The 12,884-nt window shown below is 39.1% G+C and overlaps 1 pseudogene; it reads right to left on the bottom strand.

Annotated features, from left to right (window-relative positions):
- Window positions 1-214: 214 nt before the first annotated feature.
- Window positions 215-2,714, bottom strand: LOC145005724 (subtilisin-like protease SBT1.8 pseudogene; annotated as a pseudogene).
- Between the last annotated feature and the right edge of the window lie 10,170 nt (window positions 2,715-12,884).

The raw sequence follows: 12,884 nt of genomic DNA on the forward strand, positions 1-12,884 counted from the left end.
TTTGTAGCAAAGGGAAGTTTAGTATTGTGGAAACAAAGTCTTGTTGAAAGATAATTTATTTAAAAAAAAGAAATTAAAGTATCCAATTGGGAAAAATGAAACAAAATTCCTTTAAATACAAAAAGATCAATCATCTATTGTGTGAGTGGGTCACTATGTAGTTAATCTACTATGTAAATATATTAAGTTTTTGTTATGTTTTTAATTGCAATACTTGTAACTTAAATTCCACATTTCATTCAAGAAAAGATATATCCCATGTCTTCTTAATAACAATAAACAGTAACGCGATATATAGACTATTGACTAAATGACTATACTATACCCAAGTAAATGCAACAGGGCTCCTAACTCGGTTTTCACCATTCTTCCAAGTTATAGAGCCAAAACCATGACCACCTCTACCCTTCTTCTTCTTCTTCTTCTTCAACACAAAGGTAACAGTATACCTCACCCTCTCTCCCACCTCCTTGAAAACAACCCTCTCTGGTCTCACCATTACTTCAACACCTTCAGGTGCTTCCACTTCCACCTCATAACTTACATCCCCCACCGGTCCAACATTCGTCAACCGCCGCGTGTATCTCACCACCCTCGACTCCCCAAAAACAATCGAAAACGAAGGGTAGTTCAGTTGACCCGGATCCCTAAATCTCCGGCTACAAGTAACATTCGGCCGGTTCACCACCGCTTCCACCTGCTTCATGGTGTACCCCAAGGAACACAAAAACGCGATATACTCTTTCGTTGATATATCATACACAAGCCCCGGAGAAATCGCTTTATGTGGGTCCACATGACCTGCTCCATGGGCCCAAGGTGTAGAAGCTTGGCCTCCGGCGGCATCACGTAGCGGCGATTTCGTGTTGTCCACTGTGTATGCGGTGGTCATGAGGGCGGACTTGATGGCGCTTGTGCTCCATTTGGGATGTGCCGCTTTCAGGAGTGCTGCTAAGCCGCTGATATGTGGGCAGGACATGGAGGTGCCTGACATTATGTTGTACTGTGTTATCCGGTCATCGGAACTTATTCCGGTAGGTCCGCTAGCGCCGGACCATCCAGCCAAAATGTTAACTCCAGGTCCGATCACGTCTGGTTTCAGTATCTCAGGTGTTATCTTGTTAGGACCACGCGAGCTAAACGCTGCCACCACCGGCGATGGCTTCACCCCCAACACAGTCCAACCAAAGCTTAATACCGCTGTCGGTTTCGCCTCTGTTTTCAGGTACTTCCTGATCTCGTCGCCGACCTTTCGCCCCACCGCTACCGCTGGTAATACATGGCTGTCCGCCACCAGTTCCTCCCCATTCGCCACCGTGTTCGCTAGTATCATTCCGACCCCGCCGGCTTCCTTCACCACGATACCCTTTTCCGCTCGAGGGTTCAGTCCTCTGTCACAGAAAACCACCTTACCACGGACGAGATCAGATTCAAGCGACCCGGGTAGACACAATTTACTCGAACTGTTATTCCGTTTACCGGCGTTATAAACCAATTCCACCGGTTTATCCACCATTCCTTTCCCACTGTACAAGGATACGCCGGTAACCCGTTTGCCGTTTCCTAACACAGCGTAAGCCGGGAAGTCGCGGTCGAGAGTCCCGGCACCGACTGTCATTATCCATGGCGCGACGTTGGAAATTGACGACTTTGCAGGGCCCGAGTTTCCACCGGAACACGACACGAACACACCCATTTCCATAGCCTTAAACGCGCCGATTGCAATCGGGTCGTGATAATAAGGCATAGAACCGGCGCCGAGAGACATTGATAACACATTTACACCATCGGAGATGGCCTGGTCCATGGCAGCAAGGATATCGGAACTGAAACAGCCTAATCTCCAACAGACTTTGTAAGAAGCAACCCTTGCGTGGACCGCCATTCCACGCGCCGTGCCGGTAGCATACCCAAACAGAGTGGCGTTACCCACCTGAGACCCCGCCGCTGTAGATGACGTATGAGTGCCGTGGCCATTTAAGTCACGGGGTGTGGGTTTTTCTTTCATTATCTCTACTTCGGCTGCCTTACGAAACCCGTAGTAGTACTTCCGGGCACCTACCAGTTTCTTATTGCATAAGGTCGCCTTGAAATCTTCATATTCTTCGCACTCACCTCGCCACCTCGTCGGCACGGCGGGCATCCCGGAGTCGTCAAAGCTCTTCGACTCAGGCCAAACTCCGGTATCAAGCACTCCGATGATGACGTCGTTGCTAGCAACGCTGAATTGTTGAGGCGTTTGACCGGTCAGGAATCCCAACTCGTTCTCTATCCCTAAAAACTCCGGGGTTCGGGTGGTGTGAAGCTGATAAACTGTGTCCTCGTAAACTCCGAGGACGGAATCCGATTCCCGAAGTGCTTGAGCCTGTTGAGGATCTAAAGAAGCGGCGAAGCCGTGGTAGGCGGTGGTGTAGGTGTAGAGTAGGGCGTCATGGGTGGCGGAGGTGAGAGCTTGTAGGTGATGGGAGTACCAATCGGAATGGGTGAGGTATGATGTGGGTTTTTGGTGGTGCTTCATTTGCACAATGTAGGTTTGTTTGGCAGCGGATGAGGGGTGAATGACGGCTGCTAGGACGCAGAGCCATAGCAGAGACGCCATTGTTATCGAGGTGGTGTGTGGAATCAGGAATGGTGATGAAGAAGATGAAATATATTTGAAGTCATGGAAGGGGTGACGGAGTGTGGGCCAGTGTTGTTTGTCTGCTTTTGGTATATTGACTATATTCAGGAAATATATGTTGACTGATTGAATTTCTAAGATGATATATAAATAAATATTTGAAATTACATTACATAAATTTGTTTGGTGTAAGATGAAGAAAGTTATAAATAGATATGAGTAATTGAGTATGACCCGGAGAACCGGATCGGACCGGATTAACAATAAAACAAAAAACAAATTCGCTTAGTGCTTCTTCAATGGTGATTAACATCTAAAAGTGCAATTAATTTATGTTTTTGATGTTGTAATGTTGATTCTATAATGTTACTTCATGATTCTTTAATGTTATTCATATATGAAGTTTGATTGTTGAATGATTAGCATTGTTGTGTGGAATGACTAATTACATCATCATTCTTGATTAACATTTATAACTTATAAATGTGTAGACTATACAATTCAAAAAATATATATAACATAATTTAAATCGATAGATAACCTTTTATAAAATATAAAAGGCAGCATGAATTATTATTTTTGAAAGCGATTTTGTTGTTACAAGTCACATGTTGATTTTGTTGGTAAAACTGGAAAAGAAACAAAAAATTTCTTTGTAAAAACTTGTTTTACTAAAAACACAATATTTACATATATACCTTATCATTTAAACGTAAATTTGTATATATACGGCATTAAATTATCTTTACCCTTATTCTAAAAAAAAAAAGATTCTCATCCTATTTTGCATGTCACTTATTAGCCATTACAGTTGTCTATTAGATGGTTTGTATTTTTTGACAAACACCTTTGTAATGTTTTTATTTATTTATTTTTATTTTATTATTATTATTATTATTATTATTATTATTTATTTTTTAACAATAATCTTTCTTAACGATGGAAGCTTTGTACTTTGCTAAGGGTGAGAACGGACCTGTTGGGAACACTGCCCGACCTCCTCGGATTCATGGGAAAGACTCATTTTCGGGTTGTTTTCCGAAACTCCTTCCACCTTTCAACCGTTGCCAACAACTAGATTTTCTTTAAGAAAAAAATGTATATATAAATACAAAATTTAACCATTTTACATCATCTTTCACAATATTATTTCTCACAATATTGCAAAATCAAATTAAAATTAAGCCATGGGAAAGGTCGTGCTACTGATTCAAAAGGAAGAAAATCATACAATTGGTTTACAAAAACAACAACCATTTCAGAACATCCAATCTGCATACTAATTCCTGAAATTCAATTCCAACAACAATTCTCTCACTACAAACTCAATATTAAATTCTTTCTATACCTAATGCCCACTTGTGAGCTACCTTCAAACCCTTATCCAATAAGTTGTATAGTTCCCAAATTTTACAAAGAGATTTTTCATTTCAAAATAGATAAAACAATTAAAACCCTTTTACTTGAAATCATGATATAACGTCCAACTGTTTGAAACAAAGTTGAATTACAAAACAACGGAAACCAGTATCTTCGATGCGAGTGCATAGTCCCGTCGAACTCTTCTCACAAACAATCTGGAAAACATTTAATTCACAATTGTAAACATAAAATTTAGTGAGTTCCTCAATATACCACATATTCTACCGTACAAAGTTACATACAATACATACAAGCGAATCCCTTGGCTCTAGTGTCGATTTGTCAACTCTCATATCCATATAAATACAACATACATAACAATCATACATATCATCTACTGGCACTCTACCAATGGCTCTCAGCCACTACTGCTACCGGTTCTCAGTCTGTTGGATTAAGTGTCTAAGCTCATAACTATTTTGGTATGTACTTGACCCGATTGTGAGCATGGTCCTTTTGGGTTGCCTTCAACATAGATAGGATGAACTAAGGAGAAAGAGGATTAATAATGATTTAAATATATTTTATAAGAATAATATATTAAAGGAGAAATCATATTGTTTAATTAATATTAGTCAATAATTAGTTTTGTGACTAAAAGAGATTAATTAAATAAATGAGACTGATATTGCAATTATATGATAGTTGCAATTGGGCTATAAATTCATAATGGAAAGGGGATTATACGAAATCTATGGGAAGCCCATATTGATTTCGTTCAAGGGCTTTCTAAAGGGACTCCATGAGTTGCTTAAGGCTTAAGCAGAGAATTAGGGTTTCACTTGGAAGTAATGGTGGGACCCTTGATAGGAAGAAATTAAGAATGCACAAGTTCTGTCCATAAGAGTTTGGATTTGTCGCAAACATTATCTTATGATTATGGTTATGACAAATTTACATGGATAGGAACACATGCACCATAAAATCTAAGTGTCGTAAGATTTATCTCCTTCATAAAAATGATTGTGAGGAAACGCTTTCACTAAGAGAGATTTTAAGGAGAGTGATTGTGTAAATTGCATTCTCAAATTTGATTATGATTACAACATCCCTTTTCATAGTTTGAATTGTGAGATTTGGTGTTATTTTGAACATTTGAGACTTATTGCTATAAGTGCTAAAATTGTTTAGACGCACATATGAGCTATCTCAGGGAAGGTGTATGAGTTTGAGAATCTTAGATAAAGGCTTATTAAAGCATATCGTATTAGAAATATGAACTTTGGAAGCCAATAAGTATTGCTTTCTAGAAGTCCAACCGTTTTCTGAATACGTGTCAAAGCTAGTGGGAGCATAAGTGTTATGTTGATATGGATTTGATTATCATGTTAGTGGGAGCATGATTATTATTTTAAGTGTTGCAAGTTAGCAATATTAATTACAGAAAACAAAAGGTTTCACTTTGCAAAGTTGCAGGGGTTGAAAAATTGTTTTTCTATAATTAAGGGAGAGAATATTATACTTTGTTTCAAAATCTAAAAGCTTGGATCGAGAAATTTTAATCGAATTTAGTCAAAGAACATATGTGCATGTTATGTTGAAAAGATTCAACATAAAGGAATTCTATATATGGCAATATTATAGCAAGAAATAGATAAAGTATCACGTTTTTTCATCATGAATCGTGTCCTATACGCTTCGGGTATAGGATCTATTGTATATGTTGTAATATTTGAACGTTCTAAATTTTCCAAATGCATAGGGCATTAAGAGGTAAAAAAGACTAGAACCGGATTTGACTAAATTAATTAAACAACTATTAAGGACAATCTAAGGTTCTCCAAAGATTGGTCGCTTGTGGATAGCTGGAAGTATAGTAATGGATGGGTCATATTGACATTATTATGAATAGATAGGCATCTATTAAGAATGAGTTGTCTCATGGCAAATATGGAAATGTTTCCATATTGAGAGTTGGATATTGAGAATCTATGTCTAGATTAGAAACTTTTATGCAAGAATGATGTTCAAAGGAATGTACTTTGAATGTGAGGCTTCACATCTATGGAATTGTCTTGTAACAATCCCAATAGAGCACTTTGTAATTTCATTGGCAAAGTCTTGGTGACTTTTGTGCAATAAGATTACAAAATGGTCGTTGCATAAAATGTTAGAATCTAACATATTCTAATAGTGGGAAGAATCTGGTATTCTTACACTAGTGATAAAGATTAGGAATTTTGAAATGATCATCATTGGAAACATTTTCAATTGATCTATTTCACAAAGTAAGTGTGCATGCTTGGTGCATGGGACAACTGTTGTTATAATTCAAGTAATAAGTTGATTACCCAAAACAACAAATAATGAGTAATCAATATGGTGATTAAATAAATGTGTCTTATTTATACACAAAAATTTGGGGTCATATAGGATTAAGTATTATTCTTGTGTTTCACTTTGCATGTTTTGACTTCCCAAATTATTCAAACCCTCCACAGTCGCTCATACGTTGGAAGTAGGTATGAAAGAATATTGTCATGAATCTGACTGTAGACTGTATCAAGCATTTTAGACATAACAAAAGTTTGTTGCATGGTTCATGAGTGCTCCTATAAGATTAGAGTATTGGATTAAACCCATGCTCACTTGGATCGCTTCATGGATTTTATCACGAGTGACTGGTGAGAAGATAATATTTTATATTCTTGAAACCGAGATGTGTGAGTTGTATTCTACAAGTCGGTTTCACATTGATAATATGTAAACGCACCAGTAACTTTGTGTTATAAAACATATTGTTGTATGTGATTTGATGAGTATGTACAAGAGAGCATTTGAGTCGAACTTTATCCGTTCCTTTTACCCAAAGTGGGATAAAAGTGATATATGTGGGCCCCTCGATGATTTAATGATGACACCCTAAGCGCTTGGCCAAGCCGGGACTAAGTTGATGTGTTCAATTGTAGTCTGTTGTCAGTTGTCATAAATCAGAAATCGGGAAACAACACATGAACATTGAGTATGATTAAAATCCATGTCTCAGTTCATACGATATCTAGAATGGATGAATATATGATCCCTTACGTAAAGGATGTGTTACTGATAAGATCAGAGTTAACAACGGCTTTTGAAAGCTACGATTGTTGATCAAATTCTGTAGTCATATGCAAAATATTATTAGACTTATCCAAGTGGGAGACTGGTTGATTAGGTGTCTAAGCCCATAACTATTTTGTTATGTACTTGATCCGATTGTGAGCATGGTCCATTTGGGTTGCCTTCACCATAGAAACCGATAGGATGAACTAAGGAGAAAGAGGATTAATTATGATTTATTAATATATTATAAGAATAATATATTAAAGGAGAAATCATATTGTTTAATTAATATTAGTCAATAATTAATTAAGAATTAGTTTTGTGACTAAAAGTGATTAATTAAATAAAGGGGATTGATATTGCAATTATATGATAGTTGCAATTGGGTTATAGATTCCTAATGGAAAGGGGATTGGACGAAATCTATGGGAAGCCCATATGGATTTCGTCCAATGGCTTTCTAAAGGGACTCCATGAGTTGCTTAAGGCCTAAGCAGAGAATTAGGGTTTCACCTGAAACCCTAGCAGCCCTAACAAGTATAAATAGATCCCATCACTAAGGGATTTTTGGCCAATGCTTCTAAGAAACCCTAAGGGCCAAAAATCTTACTTATCCTACTTCTCTTTTTTCATCCTGTTGCTCATGGTGTTTGTGATTCCATTAGAGGTGCAACATTTGAGGCACTAAGCTTTCAAGAGTCAAGATTAAGAGGAATTAAGATTGTTATTGCTATATAACAATCAAGGTAATATCTAAACCCTAATTCATATGTTGATTTGATTATTGTATGAGAGATCTAGGGTTTTTGAGCTTTGGATGATTATTGCATGTTCATTAGAAAAACTAGATCCAAAGCTTTAGGGTTTGCATGAACACCATAGGATTGATGTTTTGCTGAAAACCCATCACAATCATTCACTACTACCGGCTCTCAGCCATCATACAATCATCGGCCTCTCACCAGAACAATATCCATAACAGAATGAGTTTAAGAGGTTTTTAGTCCCATTTTATACTTAGACTTGGAATGATGATGTTAAGGACATGTAAATGGATTAAGTTGGAAACTTTATCCATTAACACCATATTTTTAATGTGATTGGAAGGTTTAGAGTTTATATCATAAAGGATTTAGACCTTGGATGAAAGTTGGCTAAAATAACAAAATTGTGCTGCGATCTGGAGCTGTTAGTGTCGTTGTAACATCCTAAAATTACAAATAGATTTTATAATTTTAAAATATAATAAACAATTAAAGCCTTTATTTCAAAAACCATCATGGAACATTCAGTTGATTAAAACCATCCAATATCAGAGTTAAGTTTACAAAACTACGGAAACGAACATCTTCGATGCGTGTGTACAGTACCGTTGGGATCTTCTCATGAACGACCTGCAAAAGGTTTAATCTACAACTATAAGCATAAATATTAGTGAGTTCCCCAATATACCACATATTCCATCATACATACAATGCATCCACAATTTTTTTTGGCTTTAGCACCGAGCAATCAAATATTCTATCTGCATACATATATCATGCGTAACGGGCCCAACCATGACTCCATTTCCAGGGGATGAACCCTGGTCTTACATACAATTATTGTGATCCAACCACGGTCTTTCTTATTAGTATTGTGATCCAACCACAATCTTTCTTATCAATGTTGTGATCCAACCACAGTCTTTCATATCAATGTTGTGATATAACCACATTCTTTCATATCAGTTGCGAGTGGCCAAATCCTGGTCTTCCATATATTTCATAAAGTCATATGTAGTCATGGATCAGATAGATAATCGAACCGATGTCCCACACAAGACTAAACAATCAGACAAGAACATCATAATCAGGTATTAGACCAAGAGTTCTCAAGCTATCCAACTTAAACTACATAGAACCCAAGATATCACTATTACATGACCATGTAACATAAACACATAGAAAAATACTAATATGTCCATACCCTTAGCCACTAGCCTTCCCTAGTTACCCTTACATTGACCACTTCTCAATTAAGTCCTTCATTGGTCAGTATTACATAATCCTGATAACTGGTCTACCCCAGTTACCCTAACCAAACTTAATTGACCAAGGCTGCTAGAACCTTTAACCGGGGATAAATTCAAGGGAACAAATGGAACACCTGGAATAGGAATAAAGGAGAAGGTTGAAGCAACGGGCTATTCAGTCACCTTATCGATCCCTTCAGACTGTTGCGCGTCGTCATCAGGGATCACAACCACACCGGTCGGTGTGGAAGTCATAGAACTCAGCAGACGAGAGAAACTACCCCTGGTATGAATTCTCTTGGTAGCAGTAGGCGCGCCAGTAACCAGCTCACCCATGGCTAAGAAAGCTTTTCTCTTCGCCTGCATCCGTCGGACATCGATGATAACCCCTTTTTTGTTGTCTTCGCTACCTTCCACGGAGGAGGAGCGATTGCTACCCAGGGGCATGACAGCAGAGTTGGGGCGAGCGTGTAAAGGATTCTCCTCCGACGCTGATGAGCCTGTAGGGGGAACGGAAGGGGCAGCAGTTAAGGCAAGCTGATCCATCCGGTAATGTGGAGGAAGTCGATCAACTAGATCCACCTCACGATACTCCAACTTGCTCCGATAACGCTTCCGTAACACCTCATCCATGGACAGGGAAGATTCAACACCTAAGGATGTCAGAACAAGGAATATCAATCATATAGCAGTAATAAAGGGAAGAAGGAAAAAAGAGGGGTGCAACACTCACCGTCAATGATGGAGAAAAACACCGCCATTTTGCCACGACGCCTCCAAGAAGGGCTCACCCTACAGCAGAAAGCAGAGCCTCAGAATAATCTCTAGGGGATACTTGCACACTCTTCAGGTAGTCAGCGACACCTTGGTTATGAGGGAAGAGTTTGGGGATGGTATCGCCAAAAGCATTCGTATGGTACTGACCACTTCCGACCAACTCTTGGTTCACCCACAACAATTTATGTTGCCAATTTTTAGGGGTTTTCCCGTCGGGAACCAGGGCATGCTCCCTCATCAGATTGAGAAGGTGCATTTGTTTCCAGTGGTGCGGAATCGGAAGAAAAACTTGAAAACGAAGTAGTCCGAAAGATACCTGTTAGTTCTGGAGATCATTTCAAACGCAACCACTTTGTTGACTACATTGGGAGTCAACATTTGGAGACTACAATCGTCTTTTTGGAAGACCTCTTCTTGAAAATCCGTTAGAGGAAAATAGATGCCAGCATCTAGGGTTTTTAAATAAACCCCAATCTTGCCAGAGGGAGTGGATGAGATACTGGAGCCGGGTGAAGGAAACTCTACACCTTCTAGGGAAGATAAACCATATGTGATCTCTAGTTGACGATACTCAGTGGCGGAAGGGAGGATACCGGGAAGATTTTCCATGAGAAAGAAAGAAAGAAAGAAGAAGATAAACCCAGAAAGAGGAAGACGAAGAGAGAATGAGGAAAAGATAAAGAGAAATCGTGTAAATGCTCCTATAAAGAAATGATGAAGAGGAGGGACATTTAAATGGCTGAATGACGTAACTGTCAGTCAACATGCGCAGTCACGTCGCCATTAAAGACGAAAAGACAGGTAAAGAAAAACCAACACGCGTAAGCTATCTAAGTCCAGAACGTTGTAACTAGCGCTGCAACCCTACGACTACTGGACTGGGGGACTTGATGACGTGCCTAGGGCAGCACGGCAGAATCGCGTCTAGCCCAGGAGTTGGGTACACCAACCAGGCTCAGCGTCTAGCCTGCTGGCGCTCCCGGAGCGGAACGCACAGGCGGAAGGCTCGCGCCCGCCAAGGGACGCTCCCGACTCCAAGACAAAAGATACGGTCGGGGGACAAGCAGAAGAATCAGGACATTACCGTCAGAGCCAATGAGAGCGTCCTAACGGTTGAAGGCGTATGACCCTCCAATCAACGCCCCTGATCTTGTCTCCCCAAAAAAGCGATCTTGTCTGGTACGGACCAGGCAAGGGCACTAGGTATAAAAGGATACGCTCTCAGACCTATGAGGTAAGCTCTTTGGACTCTCTAAGAGCGCACACCCAAAGATCCTAAACACTCTCTAACTTGACCGTCGGAGCGTTCTTCCGGGAGCTCCTCCCAGAAAGCGGCTGACGGCCTCCTTTCTTTGTGATCTTGCAGAGGCAGCCGAGAATCCAAGTGAACAATACCGATCGAGCCAAGCCAAGGTCGCATCAGGACACAAGCCCGATGATTTAGGGTTTCCACCCACAGTGCAGACTCGTCGAGTCCACCCATCGGCTCGTCGAGTCCGTTCATTAATCTAGTCAGCAAATCGCGATCCTACTCGACGAGTCCCTCCTCATAACTCAAAATAAATAATTTAAATATGATACCTGGAAATCTGGATGTTACAATATCAATATAATTTAACTAACCATATAAATAATTAAAAACAACACCATGTTGAAAACTACATTTAAGTTTGTTCACAACTTGTGGATCTAAACCGTTGGGATCTTATATGTATAACTTATCATATAGTTTAAAATAATTACAATGATTTATATACTTTTAACACAAATATTATTATTTTAAAGTTAATAACAAATGCATAATTATTTATAAGGGAAAATGATACATACGTCATATGAAGTTTCTAGAGTTTACTATTTTAGTCACTTAACTTTTTAAATGACCTTTTAAGGGGACAAATTTGGTTTTGTCGAGTCTAATATGTATTTTTTAAGAAAACGAAAGGGTAACCCGCTTACCCTTTAGGCCAGCTCACTTATTTTTATATTTTAATAAATTAAAAAAATTAAAAGGTCCCACAACATTTGAATCTCTCTCTCTCTCTAAGTACAAAGAACGGTGCTTCTACTTCTGTCAATTTCCTCTGCAAAGAACAGTGCTTCTACTTCTGTCAATTTCATCTGCAACTTAGACTTTCATCATCTTCGCAATTCCAGACCTTTTCTTACTATCTCTTCTTCACCCTCTTCGTGTTTATCTTCGAGCTCAGAACATCATTTTATCATTAACGTATTGTTCAGCTGTTTCAGTCCTTCTGCATGTTCCACTCAACTTCATTCTCTTTGGGTATTTCAAGATGGGGATTTCGGGGGTGGCGATCGCAATGGTTCTTACAAATCTCAACTTGTTGTTCCTTTGGATCATGTTTGTTTTACTTATCCAGTGATTACAGGGACTCATGGGTGGCACCAAATTCTGACAGCCTTTGTGGGTGGTCTTCTTTGTTAGCTTTAGCAATTCCAACATGTGTTTCCGTTTGTCACAAATGGTGGTGGTATGAACTAATGATAATGATGTGTGGATTACCCATAAACCCTAAAGGAACCGTTGCTTCAATGGGGATTCTCATCCAAACTACATCCTTGGTTTATGTTTTCCCATCGGCATTGACCCTTGGTGTGTCAACTAGAGTTGGAAACGAGCTTGGGGCAAACCGACCAACTAAGGCACATATTTCAATGATTGTTTTACATTTCTGCGATATGGTTTTAGGACTTATGGCAATAGCATTCACGACGTTGATGAGGCACATATTCATCTTCTAAACCATTAAGAAATGTTAATCCAGTGTTACCAATATCAAACAAGAATCAACCCAAGAACTACATGGAAGCTAATCTTGAAGAAATCGTGGTATCTTAAGCGATGAAGAAGTTGGATTCTTGTTCGCTTGAAACAGATCCTCTCATTATGCATTAATGACTCGACTTCATTTTCTTATTCTTTTTTTTTCCATCATCTGATGATTGTACTTGACACCATTTAACTAGTAGATGTTCTTAATAGTC

This window comes from Lactuca saligna, chromosome 7 (assembly GCF_052625555.1).
Source record: "Lactuca saligna cultivar CGN05327 chromosome 7, ASM5262555v1, whole genome shotgun sequence".
Taxonomy (NCBI): Eukaryota; Viridiplantae; Streptophyta; class Magnoliopsida; order Asterales; family Asteraceae; genus Lactuca; species Lactuca saligna.